Consider the following 19,259-nt stretch of genomic DNA (forward strand, 5'->3'; position numbering starts at 1 on the left):
ATCCCTTCCCATTCCCTTCTGTCCCCCCTACCCAAAGTTGTAAAGTTTGTTTTTCAACATAACATCTTGTACATCTCATCGTTGCAATGGGTCCACCTGTATCCCTATTTAAACAATTTGTTTTTTCCCTTCCCCTCCACAAATTATACCAACATCAAATACAGTGAAAGCAGGGGTTATACTGTGGGGGAGGGACATACAAAGCAACAAAGAAATAATCTTATAAATATGTTAGAAACAATCACATGAAAAAAACACATTTGAATACTTATATTGGGGTTCATTTCCTTAACATCAACCTATCTGACTTTTTCTGCTTGACTCAGACACATACTAGTTATGGCAAATAAGGGGAACCATGGGACCTATGTTTCTTTGGGCTGGCTTATTTCACTTACTATAATTTTCCCAAGCCTTTCCATTTAGGAAATGGAAAAGTTTGAATCATTTATCTTATGTAGTGTTTACATTCAAACAATAATTATTCCACAACCAACCCATTCCCATAAAATCTTTAGACTTTTAATATGATCTACCATGGAGCTCCCTCTGCTGGATATTTATTTTTCTGTAATTTGTCAAACAAATAGGGCCTTTTCTGAAAAGGAGATTTAAATGCAAACCTGCATGATTGATTATCTCATGAAAGCCATCCTGAGTTGAAAATGATGATTAGCCCTGCTTTCACTGTATTTGATGTTGAATTTCATGTTGATATAATTTGTGGAGAGGAAGGGAAAAATCAAAATGTTTAAATAGGGTTTCAGGTGGACCCATTACAATGAGATGTACAAAACGTTATGTCGAAAAATGAACTATACAACTTTGGTGGGGTAAGTGGGTGGGTGGTGGTGGTGGTGGTAGGGGGATGCAGGAGTTGGGTTGGAGAGGGGAACGGATGGTATGGGGAAACAAAGGAAGAGGCAACAATGCTTGATAAGAAATGTACTCACTATCTTGCCCATGTAATTGTAACCCCTCTGTATGGTATTTTCACAATAATAATAATACAAATTTTCTGCTCTGCCCCATTTGGAAAGAACAGCATCAAAACATAGAGACAGCTTCAGCAGATCCTCGTAGTCCTGGGTGGATTGAAAGCTAAATTTCCTAGTGTAAAATGAGGTAAGCCTGTGTGTGTGTGTGTGTGTGTGTGTGTGTGTGTGTGTGTGTGTGTGTGTGTGTGTGTGTGTGTGTGTGTGAATAATGGTAATGCCTAATAAAATGCAAATGCAGTGTGAATAGTTGGTACATTGCATTTTAAGAGAAGAATGTCAGAAAAAATCTGTATACATTCAGAATAGGAGTAAACCTTTCTCTAGTATTTTCTATTGTTCATTGTGCTGAACCTGTGGATCCAGACGCCAGGAATAGGGAAAGCTCCGTCTATATGTGATCTGTATATGAGAACATAAATATATAAATATATTAAGTGTGTATATATATATATATGGCATGGCATGAAGGGTACATGCAAAAAAATCAATATATAATCCTTATCACACTTACTATATTATTCAATCCCTAATGATCCATTTGTTATAATTCAAACATCATAATGATGATGCACAGACCACCTGTTAATACAATGTCTACCTCTTGTACTTTGATGTTGTAGAGTAGTCCCTTCCAGACCTCTTCTTTGTTCTTTTGAAAGCATGAAAAATTCTAGTTTCCAAGAAATGTTTCTAGAGCTAAAATACTGTACAGAGTGATTACAATTACATGGGCAAGATAATGAGTACAATGCTTGATAAGAAATGCTCTCATTATTTTGTTCATGTAATTGTAATTCCTATGTACAGTATTTTCACAATAAAAACTTATTTAAAAAAGAATTCAATAGAGAGATGGCAGGAAGACCCTTACTACTGACCAAGGGATCACTGATGATTATGATAAAAAGAAACTCGTGAAGGTGTTTAAGAAGAAATTTGCCTGCAATGGTACTGTAATTAAGCATCCAGAATATGGAGAAGTAATTCAGCTACAGGGTGACCAGCACAAGAACATATGCCAGTTCCTGGTAGAGCTTGGATAGGCTGAGGATGATCAGCTGAATGTTCATGGGTTTTAAGTGCTTATGGCTCACTAAAGCTGAAGTGAGGATTTCCTTGCAATTGGTAGAATTTCCCTTCTTTCTCTTGTCACAAGTTTAAAAACCTCACAGCTTGCAAAACGTAACCATTTGGGGGTCCACTTTTAACTTGGACTAGTATAACTCCTTCATGCAATAAACTGAAAAGAGCCATCCTTTCTAGTCTTGAAGTCCCTTATTTAAACTGAGGTCAAGCAGCAGATGCCTGGCAGTGTCCAGCGTGCAATAAAGCAATAATGTGAAGTTTCAGTTCAGCCCAGAGCCCCAGGATCACAGGTGGCTATGTCTGGCCAGAAACTCCCTCTGCAGCTTCCCCTGCCCTAAGAGAATGCTGCTATTTGAACTACCCATTTTACTTCAGAGAGAATGGGTAAGTCATCAAGCAACAGCAGCTGTGCCACTAGGGGGAGCCTTGAGCTGGCCACACATGGGCTAAGTAGGGGGGTCCAAAAAAGAAGGATATGAGACCAGCCTAATAACAATTAAACTTTTGACAAGGGAACAAACATCAGAGTCATCTGTCATGTAGCTAGCTGTAGAGTTTTCAACTTAAGTAACAGCTACTCAGTGCCATGTGAAGTAATGGACTGGTTTTTGGTTTATTTCTCCCAGTTTTAATGTGATATCATTTATATATATTTAAATGAAAAAGAATCAATCTTTTTCCCATTATCAGAGAGGAACCTGTATAGAGGCAAATTTGACACATGGTGTCCTTAAGTCTCTATTTGGTCACTGAGAACTGACACCCTGCAGTTGGCCCAGCCCCTGCTGATTTGCATCTTCCCCAGAGCACAGCCCAAGAACTTGATAAGCTGCTTACACACTGTTCAGTAGAATGTTCCAGTCAGCACAGGGCATGGACATGAGGAACCCTGCTCAACTCCTGGGGCTTCTGATGCTCTGGCTCCCAGGTAAGGATGGCTCTTCTTGGAAAGCATAATTTACTAAATGGCTAATGGTTTTTATGTTTCCATTGTCAGGTGCCAAATGTGATGTTCAGTTGACCCAGTTGCCATCCATGTCTGCATCTCTTGGAGAGAGAGTCTCCATCCCTTGCAGGGCCAGTCAGGGCATTGGCAATTATTTACATTGGTACCAGCAGAAACCAGGGAATGCTCCTAAGCTCCTGATTCATTTTGCAACTAGTTTGCCATCTGGAACTCCATCCAGGTTCTGTGGCAGTGGATGAAATGTCTTCTTTTTGTTGCTCTATTATATATTATCATACATTATAGTATATTATATAATACTGCAATATGGGTACTATTAGTGCTGTGTTCCTCAGATATTTCAATAAATAAATTAAATGTATTATATTTGTTAATATATCTTGTAGATATTTTTGTCATTCCTGCCTGATTGTTTTTTTTATAAAGATCCATAGTTAATCAACTGGTTTTTAACAAAAATAGAGTACAGTGAACCGCCCCAAATCTTTTTTGTTGTTGTTCTTTGGGATTGAACTCTGGATCTGGGTGTTGTCCCTCAGGTCTTCAGCTCTACATTTGAGCCATGGTGCCACTTCCAGTTTCGTGGTGGTTTATTGGAGATAAGAATCTCACGGACTTTCCTGCCATAGCTAGCTTTGAATCGTGATCCTCAGATTTCAGCTCCCTTAGTAGCTAAAATTACAGATGTGAGCCACCGGCATCCAGCTACCCTAAACCTTTTTGGCATACAACCTTAAGCACTTATATTCATCAGCTACTCATGCATTTTTGTTGGTCTTAGGGCTTGAACTCAGGTCCTGACCATTGCCCCTGAGCTATTTTGTTCAAGGCTAGGTCTGTACCACTTTGAATCATAGTTTCTCTTCTTGTATTCCAGTGATTATAGCTGGAGATAGAGTCTCATGGACTTTCCTGCCCAAGTTGGTTTTGAACTGAGAGCCTCAGATCTCAGGTTCCTGAGTAGGTAGGATTTTAAATGAATAGCAGGGAGCAGGTGGCTCACAGTGTTGCCCAGTTAATAGGTGGCATATTCATACATATATGGGTATGTTTCTCTGTGGATCATATATTTTAAAAACATGCAGAAATATTTATTAATTACTGCATATATATGTATATATATAAATATTCAGAGAAAAATACATCATGTGCAAATACACATTCACACACACACAGACACACAGACACACAGACACACAGACACACACACACACACACACACACACACACACACACATATTATGAGTGATCTGATGAAAGGTAGTTTAGTATTTCCAGAGCCTTTTCTAGAGAAAGATACGTAAGAATGCAGAACATGGAGACTTTGGAGTAAATATATATACACTGCTAAATAATCTTCCTACACTTATCATTTTTATGAAAGGTTTAAGAAAACAGAAGTAATTTTGATGACTTCTCAGGTGGTTCTACTGCATTGTCACATTGGTTGGATTACTTGTAGGTTAATTACGCTTCTGCACCTTTCCATGAAAGCTTCTCTAGAGACAATTGACTAAGAGAGAAAGATGAACACAATTGTTCACAGCCCCTTCCAATAGGCTGGGGTCTCTTCTGCAAGAAAAGAGGAGGGTGGAGGAAGTAGAATATCTACTCTTACTCTTGGGGAGGGGTCATGATGTGAACTCCACTACACTGTGCTTACATGGCAGACTACAACTTCTAAAGTAAGATTGAAATGAAGAATTCTGCCCTTCAGGTTGATTTTAGTAAGATATTAGTCATAGCAATGGAAAGTTAACCTATCTTTATAACATGTTCTAGCTTACTTTGACTATGATAAAAGATGGATGAGGAACTGAGAGCATTTGGACTCACTATCACTTAGTTGAAAGGGACAGCTCTTATTTGTAGTGGACACTTTGTTAACTTGTTAGGAAACAATATGTATAGGTAAATTTTTAAGAGACTGTTTAAATGGGCAAAGATAACTATCATGAAGAAAAAGAAGCTGAAGGTGTAGAAAAAACTTCTTGAATTCATAGATTTAACCTGCAGAGGGTGAGATGTGGATATAAACAGCACAGGACAGCTGCAGGACAGCAGATGGGTTCTGAACACTGGTGTCTGGGTACAATATTTCTGGAGCAGGATGAGAGGGGCAGTTCTTCTCTGCAAGAGGCAAGTGAGTACAGAGCCTCAGACAGTTGGGGTTCCCCCTGCAGCTCCACTCTTAGCGTGGTTTCCAGAACCTTTGATTTAAAATTCAATAGTTTGTGTCAAAAATATACCTCATAAGTCCATTGGTTCTGAAGGCACTTGACATCTATAACTAAGAACAGTGACAACCCACATGAAGAGCAACAGGTTCTTTTTGTCAAATTATCATACTTTCCCAGCACAGACTTCAGGAAGCCAACACTAGCAACCTTGTAAGACATCATGACTCAAGTCAGACAAGCACAGGGGGAGCCACTGGTTCTCCTCACATGCACCTGTTGTGCAACAAAGAGAGTTAGATTTTCCTTTATCACTTCAGCTCTCCACATGCAGTTGTGATTCATATTTGGTAGAATCCCAGGGGTGACTTAAAGAGATTCTGGGATCTCTGTGCAGCTTTTATCTCTCATTTTTCTGTCTTCAACTTTGTGGTCTTCTTAGCTCTAGTCTTCCACTTCCTACTCGCAAATCACAGACATATTCTCTTTCTCTCTTTCTCTCTGTCTTTCTCTCTATCTCTCGCTCCATACCCTCTTTCTCTCTCTTACAAACACACATACTACTGGAAAAAAAGTGGAATTATATCTCACTAAACATTTCTCATGTTAAACAAAGCAATATCCATTCAGTTTGATGCCACAACTCTCTATAATGCAATACCAGGGACTAAAACTTTGAGTATAAAATCACTGAGGAAGAAGAGGACTACCTAAAATACAGACAGAAGATACAGACACCTATAGGAATAGAATATTCTTAATAAACTGTGAAGAAACCAAATAGGAAAAATAATGATAGCTGCCGCCATGATGGCAGATATATCTTGCTTAAAACATCTTCATTTTCCTAATTATTACTACCAGAAAAAATAAGATAGGTTAGAATGTAACTCCTGATGTGGCATACTGACAGTATTCTTTCTGTATTACTTTTCTCAAAAAATATGCAATCTAATCCAGGTACAACTGAAATCTTAGTATGAGAGGATAATATCTGAGATCAGAGTTCAAAGAAACTTGGGAATTAAAGACTATGAGGCCCTGTCTCTGAGTAACCAGCAAAAAAGGTTTAAGTTGAGTTATCAAGAGGTAGAGCAACAGAGCTAAGGGCAGCACCTAGTCCTTGACTTGTAGTAGTTCCATAAAGACATGAACACCCACACATAAACCCCAGTCAAGCAATCTGAATTTAATCTATAGGAAAGGATAAAAAGTCATTTTAAAATGTATTACGTAATTAATTCTTCCTTTAAAAAATCCTGGTTTCATAAGATGTAATATTAAAAAAATACCACTAGATGATAGAGAAGCCCCACAATAAACAAAAATGCTGTTTAGTCATAAGGAAGCCATAGAATTAGTGTTCTATCATCAATGACGAGGCTCTGAGCTTGGGCATTTGACTATGATAAGGGACACTCAAGAGGAGCTGGCAGCAGGCTGAATTGTGGGGAAAAGTCTTCTGTTTTTGGTATTTGGAGATTGGAAGCTGGGCCTGCCTCTGTTTCCTGCTTCCTTTCTCAGCAAAGGCCATCTTTTATGGATTGATTAATGTTACCCAGAGATATGTGTCCTTGGCAAAAAGGCCTTTAAGAAGTGTGTGAGGACATGTGAGGTCAATGGAGCTGTAGCAAACCTCGTAGTACTAATACCATTAGGAGATGAGGCATTGGGTTGCTCTGTCTCTGTCTCTCTGTCTGTGAAAGGTATCAAGGCCTCAGGATGTTGCAAGAAGTTGAACAGTTAGAAAGACCAAATAAAATAATAGCTCCTGACTTTGCAAACTTCAGAATTTTGGTTTTAAAAATATGTTGATTTATCTACCTAGCATAAGATATTTATATTCTTCATGGCAGTTCAGGCAGAGTATGGTACCAAACCAGCTCTCTCTGAACAGGATCAGCCTCCCTCAGGAGTTGACTTCTGGACATGGAGTCACAGCCTTGCTTCTCTTCTTCTCTCTGCTCTGACCTTGGGGAGCAAGCAAGGCTGTGGTTTCTTGCTGAAGATGCTTACATTCAATGAGAATATTTCCTTGGAAATAAAAGTGTGAGCCTGCTTCATTTTCTGATCATAATTAGAAAAAAATTGACTATATGCAATGTTTCATTGGTTTTGTTTGTAGATGCATATGCATTTTTTTCTCCTGCTCAGATGCCAGTGAACACCTTATATGGACATGGTTTCAAGACTCCTTCCTGTGTCCTACCAAGAATATAAAGAGCATCTCAGACAGGAATCAGCAGAAACCAAGCCTGAATCCTGAACTCCTGCTCATTCCCTGCTTGGTCATCAAGTCTACCAGAGTTAGGGTAGGGTCTGGACATAGGTCACTCTAGCCATCAGCAGCCCATTGCCTTTGAGGCACATGAACTTCCTCCTGTCACCACTAGAAGGGGAAATCTCACAGTAGCTGCTGCCCTGCAGGGGGCAGCTGGGAGCCTGGGAACTTCTTTAAGAACAGATGTTGGAGTGGAGGCTGAGGGATGAGGGTTCAGCTCTGAAATGACATCAATACCTCTCCCACATCCTTCTGTTTCTCATACAGGGACATCTCCAGTGATTCTGCTCTGCATTTCTGAAAGAGGACTTCTCAGTTTTTCTCACCCCATTTGCCTCTTACAATGTGCTCACAAGCCAATTCTTCCCTACTTCTCACATAGCTGTTCTTGAGTTGAGCTTCAGTTCTTTCTCCAGATCTAGGACTCTGGCTTACTAGTGTCTCTACTGTACTCTATGAATCTTCCTTGGTTAATTGTGGTTATTGACAAACTTCCAAGGAAATGCTATATAGATAGAGGATTACATATGGAGAAGTTGTAGCCTTTCAGGAAGAGATTTCCAGCAGAGCAGAGAAACCCTCATTGCTGCCAGTCAGAGAGGAGGCTGACAGTGTTCTGTGTGGTTCTTTGTTTTGTGCCCACATAGATCCTACGAAGGTATATGCACTGAGTGATGGGAAATTCAAGGGAAGTAAATTCATTGTAAATTCCTCACCCATAGCTTCTCTGCACATGGAGCCTTGATATCCTGAGGTTCCAGAGCACCTGGTTTTCTGTGTCTTAGATCCATTTAGATAACCTATCATCCTCAACAATGCAAAACAAATTCCTCCATTAGCAGGAATACAGGAGGAGTTTCTTTTTTTTAATTTAATTTTATTTAATTTGTGAACATACTGTACAGAGGAGTTACAATTACATGGGCAGGATAATGCGTACATTTCTTACCAAGCAGCCTCCTCCTTTGTTTACCCTTCACCTCCCTTCCCAGCCTCCCCCCTCCCCCCCAATCCCAATCCTTCTCCTTCCCTCCCCTCCCCCCCCAGCACCGACGTTGTAAAGCTCGTTTTGGACATGACAACTTGTACTTCTCATTGTTGCAACAGGTCCACCTGTATCCTTAAACAACTGGTTTTTCCCCATCTCCTCCACAAGTTATACTGACATCAAATATAGTGAAAGCAGGGGTTATACTGTGGGGGAGGAACATACAAAGCAACAAAGAGATAATCTTATAAATGCGTTAGAAACACATGCATGAAAGAAAAAAACATTAAAATACACAGAGGAGGAGTTTCTTGATGTTTGGAGGTCTTGACTGTGGAAGAAACCATGCGAATGCTCAGTTAGCATTGGTTTTATGTCCCCAAGGCAAGTTACCAAAAAATAAAGTCATATATTACATTAGACAGGAAAATATTATCTCAGAGTATCCAAATATTATGAATATTGAACCATGGTGTATATATAAGATTTTACATCCTGTACAAGAGTCAGTCCCAATCAGCACACAGCATGGACCTGAGGGCCCCTGCTCAGCTCCTGAGGCTTCTGCTCCTGTGACTCCCAGGTAAGGAAGAAAAATGTTGGGCCAGTGAGGCCAGTACTGGTCATTATCAGGGAACATAAATAAGAGTAATGATGTTAACTTTTTTATTGTGAAAATACTGTACAGAATGGTTACAATTACATAGGCAAGATAATGAGTACATTTCTTATCAATCATTGTTGCCTCTGCCTTTGTTTCTCCTTCCCATCCCTTCCCACCAAAGTTGTAAAGTTTGTTTTTCAACATAACGATTTGTACATCTCATTGTTGTAATGGGTCCACCTGTATCCCTATTTAAATGATTTGTTTTTTTTCCCTTCCCCTCCAAAAATTATACCAACATCAAATACAGTGAAAGCAGGGCTTATACCATGGAGGAGGGGCATACATAGCCACAAACAAATCAAAATATGTTAGAAACAATTGCATGAAAGCAAAAATATTTGAATACTTTTTGGGGGGTTCATTTCACCTAACATCACCTTATCTGACCTTTTCTGCTTGACTCAGACATATACTTGTTACTGCAAATAAGGGAAAGAATGAGACCTATGTTTCTTTGGGATTGGCTTACTTCATTTAATATAATTTTTTCCAAGTCTTCCCATTTCCTAACAAATGGGGAAATATCATTCTCTCTGATGGAAGCATAGAATTCCATTGCGTATACATACCATATGTATGGTTAATGATGCTGCAATAAACATAGTTGTGCTGGTAGTTTTAGTATGGTCTTGCTTGTGATCATTTGGGTAAATGCCCAAAAATGGGAATGCTGGGTCATAGGGGAGGTCTATGTGGAGTCTTTTGAGGTAACTCCATATTGCTTTTCAAAGTGGTGGAACAAGTTTACACTCCCACCAGCAATGAAGTAAGGTTCCCTTCTGTCCACATCCCCTCCAACATCTGTTTTTATTAGAGTTCTTGATTATAGCCATTCTAACTGGGGTGAGGTGGTACCTCAATGTTGTTTTGATTTGCATTTCTTTTATGGTTAGAGAGGTTGAGCATTTTTTCATGTGTCTATTGTCCATCCTTCTTTCCTCTTCAGAGAATTTTCTCTTTAAGTCTTTAGCCCACTTATTTATTGGGATGATGTTAACTCTGTTTTCATGTTTCCAATGTCAGATACAAGATGTGATATCCAGATGCCCCTGTCTTCATCCTTCTGATCTGTATCTCCAGGAAATAGTCTCCATCACTTGTAGGGACAGTAGGAGCCGTGGTACCAATTTAACCTGGTAACAGCAGAAACCAGGGAAAACTCTTATGTTCCTGATCTAATATGCAATGAGTTTACAATTTGGGGTTCCATTCAATTTCTGTGGCAGTAGGTTTTGGACAGGGTTCACTTGGACCAACAGCAGCCTGCAGCCTGAAGATGTCACAAGTTATTACTATCAGCATGGTACTGGTTTTCCTCCCACCATAAAATATAACAAAACCCTACTGACCTGTATAACTGGCAACAGCAAATTTTGTTCTTTTGTGAAAAACCCTAGGGTCTCATCTCCTTATTAGAGACCACATTCTTCACACATCAGCCCACCTGGGATGATTGTCAGCAACATTTACAGGTGCTTTTCACTTGGAAGGAAAGCGAATGAATCCAGCACAGTGCCTTGAAGGCACTCCTTGCACGATATGGTTTCCCCACTGATGACCCAGTCCATTTGGAGCAAGTCTTTCCTCAGACTTGCCCAAGCTGGGACTACAAAAAAGATCAAGGCAAGGAGGAACTTTTCAATTATTACCACTTTGTTAGCAGGGATACAGGCAGTGGCTAGGAAACCAACTAATTTATCTATGGTGACTGATACTGTACAGCTCCCCAGTGAGTCCCCTAATGCTTTTCTGGAATGGCTCCTAGAAGCCCCTAGGCACTTTATGGCTATAGATCCTGAGGCCCTGGAGAATTGAAGAGCCCTAAATATGGCCTTTGTTACCCAATCAGCCCCAGATATTTGAAGAAAGCTTCAAAAGTTAGAAGGTTTTGAGGGAAAGGAGTTATCTGCATTGGTAATGGTTGCTCAGTGGGCGTTTGATAACAGAGATACCCTGGAAGAAAAATAGTCTAAGAAGGAACTTCGAGTTTTGGTAGCAGCACCAGGATATGTATTAAGAAACCCTTGGTGAAAACAGTATAATTCATTTGCAAATGGCAGTAGGGAACCTCTAGGAGGAGATCAGTGTGCTTACTGCAAGCAAAAGGACAATGTGATGTCCCTGTGGAGATGATGTTACAAAGCGATAACGATGGTACAATGGCATGTCTGACCTCAATTGTCCTTAATTCAAAATGATGATATGGTTACCCAAGGAGACTGTGATGTCCCAGAGGCCGTGTGTTATTTCAAAGGTGCTAAGAGGTCATAATAGGTTTAGCATGTCACAATCTGATTGTGATGTCACAATGGCAATGTGACTCACAAAGGGTTGGTGTTGTCACAGTGCTGATGAGGTATCCATTGGATAGTGATGTCATGACAAATATGTAATATCACCATCACATATCCACTTTCAATTGCTATTAGATCACAATAAAGATACCAGTTCAAGGAAAGAGCTAGAAGTCAGAAAGTCCATGAATTTTCTAAAATATTATGAGGATATAATAAGCTTGTGAAAACACAATGGGACAGTGTATTATATTGGCAATGTGATGTTACAATATCATGTCATAATAATGTTTTTATGTCATAATTAGTTGGTGATTCCATACCGGTGATGAGGTCACAACAGGCTTGTGATGTTGTGATGGGTGATGATGTCATTTCATAATGCTCTGATGTCATTGTAGTTTGGTGATGTCACAATGAGCTGATGGTGTCAGCTCATGACAATGTGATGTCCCAGTGGTGCTGATACCACAGAGGGTTTATGATGTTACAATGGCATGATTGATCTCAAGTGTTATTAGTTTACAATATTAGCACACAAAGGGACTGTGATGTCACAAAAGACTCATAATAGGTTTTCCCAAAGCTATTATTAACTCATAACCTTTTAGAAAATTCTTGCTCTTTGGCACTTCTAGTTCCTACGTTGAACTCATATCCTAATTGTGAAGTGGTAACAATTGAAATTGAACATGCTATTGTGATATTACAAACTCATTAGTACATCACAAATCCATTGTGACCTCAAAAACAGTGTGAAGTCACAAACCTACTAGGGCCTCAGGAAATTTGAAAAATACCTGGCCTTTGTGACATCACAGTCCCATTTTGTACCCATCCTCCCTTTGTGAACTAATGACAATTGAGATCAGACATGTCATTGTAACATCACTAACCCTTTGTGGCATAATCACCAGTGTGACATCACATTGTTGTTATGATACAATCGACTCATTGTAACATAATAAAACTAGAATAGGATCATACCATTAGGACATCACCTTGTTATTGGGATGTCATAGACACATTATGAATGCCAGTTCTGTGATTTCATGCTATTTCAAATGTGGCATGTGGTTGATACCAGAAATTCATTGTGAGATGATAACTATTGTGACATCACTTTGCATGGAGATATCAGTAACTCCCTGTGACATCACAAACCTCTCCTGTCATCATAACTTTTGTGACGTGCTGTCATTGTGATATCTTAGGCCCTTTGTGAGCTGATAATCTGTATTCGACCTCATAATATTTCAGGTATGACATGTGATATCAGAAATCCACTGTGACATCATGAAAATTCTGACATCATATTGGCAGATATCATGACTATTGTGTCACACTGAGACATCAAAACCTGTTAGGACTTCATCACATTTGTGAAAACATTTACCTTTGGATATATCACAGTCCCTTTGTGAACTCATATACTCATTGTGAATGAATGACATTTGTGATCCAGCATGATATGGTAACATTTCCAATCCATTGTGACATCGCAAAACTATTGTGACCCCATCACCAATATAGCATCATCTAATAATTGTGATATCAAAATATTGTTATATCATAATATTGTGACATCACATTGCCATTGTGATATTACTGTTCCATTGTGTTTTTACAAACCCAGTATGACCTCATAACATTCAAGAAAATTCATGGCCTTTGGGACTTTCAGCACCTTCTGTGAATTGGCATTCTTATTGGGAAGTAGCAGCAATTAAAATTGGACATGTGGTTGTGATATTACAAACTCATGACATCACAAAGCTATTGTGACCTCATCACCACTTTGACTTCACAAAATCATTCTGAAATTACTTTCCCATTGTGACATCCCAAATCTATTATGATCTCTTACAACCTTTCAAAAAACATATGGCCTTTGTGACATTACAGTCACTTTGTGTACCAATATCCTCATTGTAAACTAAGGACAATTGAGGTCAGAACTGCCATTGTAACATCACAGGGACATCATCATACATGTGATATCATACAGTCATTAAGATACCATCATTCATTTTGACAATACCAACCTGCAATGACATCATAGCATTATGACACCATGCTATCATTGTGATGTCATAAACATTTTTGAGTGCCTATTCTGTGATTTCATTCTATTTCAAATGTGGCACATGTGTTAATATCAGAAATGCATTGTGGCCTCATAACCATTGTGATATCACAATCTCTTTGTGACATCACATTGCCACTATGTTAACACTAATCCACTGTAACAACATGAACCTGCCTGTCCTCATAACTTTTGTGACATGCTGCCATTGTGATATATTAGTCCCTTTCTAAGCTCATATTCTTTTTCGACCTCATAATATTTCAAATATGAAATGTGATATCAGAATCCACTGGGAATTCATGACCCCTGTGACATCAAACTACCGGATGTCATGACTATTGTGTCATGGTTTGTGACATCACAAACCTTCACAGTTTCTGTGTGGCATGGAGTGAGATCCTTTCATGTTTTCAAGTAAATATGAAGGACTCTATAGAAATCTGTAAGCAAATGTTTGTTGCTTCGCTAGTGCTAAGTGTTGGCTATTTGAAAGCAAAACACAGAACAGCCAGGGTTCACTGATTCCTGTCAATGATGAAACCATTCAATCACCGAGTCCTTCTCTGAACCCTCACTCCATGTGTGAATGACAGAAACCCAAGAGAGGCTGTGAGCAAAGGGCCTTGATGTGACCTGGCTGCATTTGAATGCAGTCTCAAAATGGGAGAAGTAGGATGAACTTTCAGTGTGTTTCTTACGCACCTGACCCATCGCTGGTACTTTCATGCTATGTAGATAGAGGTCAGCCATTAACAATTCAAACAACACACTGAAATAAAAAGTGAAAAAATTCAATGACATCAGTATTCAAATACCAAATAGCAAGATGATGGCAAGTGAAATGAACTCCAAGACATGGACACAAAAGGTTTCTCTTTGTTGTAGTTTTTAATGTACTATGTGATTTCTTTTTCCTTTTGTGTCTTTAGTTCTCCATATAGTTTATCCCCTGTTGTCATTGTATTTGATTTTGGTACCCTGGGTATTTTATGTATGTTTGACTGAATTAGGGAAGAGAAGGGGAACAAAAAATAGACAAAGGACAGAGGAGAATAAATGCAACAGTGATACTCACAAGACAATATGTTGGAAATGTTCTGTACAACTTGGGGTGGTTTGTTGTGCAGGGAAAATGGGAGAAAAAGTTTGACAAGGAATGTACTCACTACCTTACTTATGTAATTAACTGTAACCCTTATATACATCACCTTGATAATAAAATTAAAATTTAAATAAAAAAGAGAAGTGGACTGTTGGTATCCTGGACCACACTGTCTCCTCATCTCTTAGCATTAGAGGAAGAGGAATGGGAAAAAGTTACAATTGAAATCTGATGCAATATCACTGATTAACCAAATCATCTTTTGATCGAAGATGTTAGTTATTCATTCCATCATGTCCCTATAATTAGAAATTCCCCAAGAGACAGTTTAATGTCATAAACAGACTCTGATACTCTATATAATCTACTTGGAGACACAAGTAGTACAGTATAATTGACCATTTTCACCATTTCTGTCAGTGAAGACAACCTCAATTTGTTTTAGGTGTTTTGTACACAGGTGAAAGGAGAGAAAGTAATTTTATCTATTATGTCCCTAGAATTCATAATGATACCTTATTGGAACTCTGACTACCCTTTCCTTCTCTAATATTTAACTCACATCCTTGTTCACAGATGGAAGAATGGACAATGGTTTGTTTTCTCTTCTAACTCATCTATTATACCTATTTATTACAATACACCTATTACACATTGGGGTTCTTATTCCAAATAGCTATTGCTGTTTGTGGAGACATTGCTTTTAAGGATTATAAATCTAAGCCCTTTGCAAAGACAATGTGCAGAAAAGAAGATTGGGCTTTATGAGAAGCCATGTCCTTGGCTATTTAGGGCTTGGCCTTACCTAGCTTGACTTCATATTGAGAAACTGAGATCCTAGTGGTATGTCAGGAAAGAAGCTTGTACATGCCAATGATACTAGGATACAAGGGAAATTCTTCTCCTAATACAGAAATAACAGACAGGAAGGCAGAGCACAGAGGTAGGGAAAAATCATATCTTAGTATACGAATGAGCTTCTGGATCAAGTTTGTTTGAACTTCCTCTCTGGAATTTTCTTTTGTGTTTTTATTCTTCTATTCACTGCATTGTAAACAGAAATCTCTACCAACTCTTCTTGAAATTTTGTCAAATGATCTATGAATTCTAATGGATATTTTTCAGAAATGGAAGAATATTTCTATCTTACATCCTACTATGCAAGTATAAAGAAATATCTAATTATACTTCAATTTAAATTGATTTTAAATAAAAATTAAGAAGGAAAGAAATGCAATGGAAGTTTGTGAATCCTTTCTTAGAAATTAACTTTGATGACTCTAAAAGAAATGCTAATGCATGGGTCATTCTGACTAGAATATGATGTGAGTGCCGGGTGCTGGTGGTAAACCTAGCTACTTAGGAAGCTGAAATCTGAGGATAGTGTATAAAGCTATCATTGGAAGGAATTCAGTGAGTGTCTTTTGCCAATTAATCACAAAAATAACTGGAAGCAGAGCTGTGGCTCAAGTAGTAGAGGGATAGTCTTGAACATAAAAATTTAGAGACATAGGCCAGGCCCAGAGTTCATGACCAGGACCAGCAAAAAGAAAAGAAAAGAAAAGAAAAAGGAAAGTGAACAAAAGAGAAGATAAAAGAAAAGGCAATAAATGTGCGACATGCACAGGTGAGATATCATGGTGAAAGCCTTTCATATATTTAATATATACTAAATAAATGAATGAAAGGAAGACAAAATAGACTCTATGGGTTTCTGGGAAGAAATGACAGAGAAGGAAGGAGAGGAAATGAAGGTGAATATGATTTAAGTGCTTTAATGGAATATGTAAAATAGAAGAGTGAATCCTGTTGAAATGTTTTAAGAAGGTAAAAGTGGGATAATGAATAGGGATCAACGGCATGAAGTTGATGATGTACATTGGACGCACGAGTGAAAAAGTCACAATGAAACCCTTTTTGCACAACTTTTATATATGCTGAAAAACAAACAAATTCATTCTTATTTTCTAGCAGTAAAAAATCAGTGGTCAAAACCTGTATATGTTGCTATTTTCTACAAAAAAATGTCACTATGTCTTTATGCTGTCTAAAATATCTCAGTCCAAAGTCATGAAAATTCTCTTACCCAGACTTGTAAATTCAATTTTTAATCTTAGTCACATTACAGACAATAATCACGAACTTGTTAAGAAATGATTGTAGAAAGTGTAGGATTTCAAAGCACACAGAAAAATTGATGAATTATGGGCTGGGAAGGTGCCTCAGTGGTAGAGCGCTTGCCTTGCATGCAAGAGGCCCTGGGTTTGATTCCTCAGCACCACATAAGCAAAAAGAAAAAAAGTTAGAAGTGGTGCTGTGGCTCAAGTGGTAGAGCGCTAGCCTTGAGCTGAAGAGCTGATGGACAGCGCCCAGGCCCAGAGTTCAGGCCCCACGACCGGACCCCCCCCCAAAAAAAAAGAAAAGAAAAATTGATGAATTAATACCATATTGGGCATTATGGCTTATACTTGTAGTTCAGACTCCTAAGGAAACAGAGAATGGTAGGAATGTGCTTCTAGGTCAGTCAGGGAAAATTAGTAAGGCCATATCACATTCATTAGGCCACCAGAGAACAATTTCTTTTTTAAAAATAAGTTTATTATTGTGAAAATACTGTACAGAGGGGTTACATTTACAAGATAAGTATTCAAGTGTTTTTTCTTTCTTGTGATTGTTTCCAACATATTTATAAGGTGATTTCTTTGTTGCTTTGTATGTACCTCCCCCATGGTATAAGCCCTGCTTTCACTCTATTTGATGTTGATATAATTTGTGGAGGGGAAGGGAAAAAATAAATAGTTTAAATAGGGTTACAGGTGGACCCATTACAACAGTGGATGTACAAAACGTTATGTCAAAAAAAGAGAACAGTTTCTTTAGTCTGGCCTCCAATTTTGTGGTCTTATCACTATCAGTGACCAAAACTAACCATGTTGCTGAATGTCTCTCAGATTAGATTTGTCCTTGTTTTCTCACAGGTTTATATTCAGTAGTGCATATATGTTAGCAAAGTCCAGAAGTGCTGCTGTGTTCTTTTTGTGGTGTCTGTTAGGAGGTTCATGTTTTGAATTACCATTACTAGCTCTTTCTTCCGGTTCTAGACTAAGGGGATAGCTGGTAGATTGCTCTGCTCAGTTATTCTTTCCCCTTGGGAATTTGTGAGAATGCATGGAGAACTTTTTGATAGTTAACAAATCGCCTACTTCTTGTTGAAATATCATTATGAATTCAAGGATTTACAATTTCTTTAATGGATGTGATATCCAAATTCATCAGTGAATAGCACTTGATAGCTCATTTCTTTTCTCTTATTAGTTTAGCTCAAGCTAACTTTGTATCCCACACAATAGTGACTCCTTGGGTCCTGACACCTGCACAGGCCAATCCCAAACATCTGGATGTCCTCTTGTGTCACTCCATCTCAGCACCTTCAGTGGAGTCAACAATGCTATTTCTCCCTTACATGGACAATCAGTTCTCCTCACTCTTGCTTCCAAACCCCTTGTAGCTTTCTCCCCATATGTATGACATTTCTGGGTGCTAATGGTTCCAAAAATCTGTTTAACGATGCCAACATCATCTTCCTTTCTGAGGTTCTACTCATTCTACTTGCACCCAATATCTTTAGCAGAGGTGATGAGCACAGTGTTTTCTTAGTAACTAGGAGACCACTGAGTGTAGAAGACAGATGCAGGATGGCAAATCACAATAGGTTCTAGGATAACCTGAGTTTATACTCTTTTTCAAGAAGAATCTGCTTCTAAACACAGTACCTATGGTGAAGATGTTTAAAACCCAGAAAGAATAATTTGAGGCTAAGTATGAACATTTGAAATTATACACAAGGCTAGGTTGGTAGAAAAGATTGTTCATGTATGAAGGGAGTTAATCTTTGAAAAGACTTGCTTTTATGAACTGATCAGGACAAAAAAAAAACTTCAGAGAAGAAGGAGGAAACAAGGCAGAGCTGTACATTACACAATGTCCAGGCATTTTCTTAATGAGGTCCACTTTCTTATTTCACCATTATGGATTGCTTTATAGGACAGCAGTGCTGTTATATTGCCATATAAAGGTTATCAGTGAGCAAAAGCAATTAAAAAATGTTCTGTTCTGGATGATAAAGACATGTACCAAATTTGTCTGTAAATTTCTGGAACTAACACTCCAGTGGACAGGTCTTGTCTCAGTTAAAAGAAATCAAAAGAAAAACAGCTTTGAAACAAAGGGACCATTGGCATGATCAAGCCACTGCAAAGCAACTTGTTGATTCTTTTCTGTGGCTACAATATTTTCTGTTGATGATCTAGGTCCTCTGAGAATCAAAATGTGCAGTGTTGCTGAAATGAGGCAAGTGGACAACTATGCCTAACCCTACCCAGATGCTGCTGATTTACATGATCAAACATCACAACCCACTATGCTCAGGACTAATTCATTTCCATGCATTTTGCATGCATTTGTTCCATGCATTTGTTCAATTCCATGCATTTTGCTGCTACTTATAGGATGTCATGTTTCTTTATGCATGATTGTGTGTGTGTGTGTGTGTGTGTGTGTGTGTGTGTGTGTGTGTGTGTGTGTTTGAAGCACTTTACTTTCTTATCTTT

The sequence above is a fragment of the Dipodomys merriami genome, unplaced genomic scaffold (genome assembly GCF_024711535.1).
Source record: "Dipodomys merriami isolate MVZ:Mamm:240054 unplaced genomic scaffold, mDipMer1.0.p SCAF_489, whole genome shotgun sequence".
NCBI classification, from domain to species: Eukaryota; Metazoa; Chordata; class Mammalia; order Rodentia; family Heteromyidae; genus Dipodomys; species Dipodomys merriami.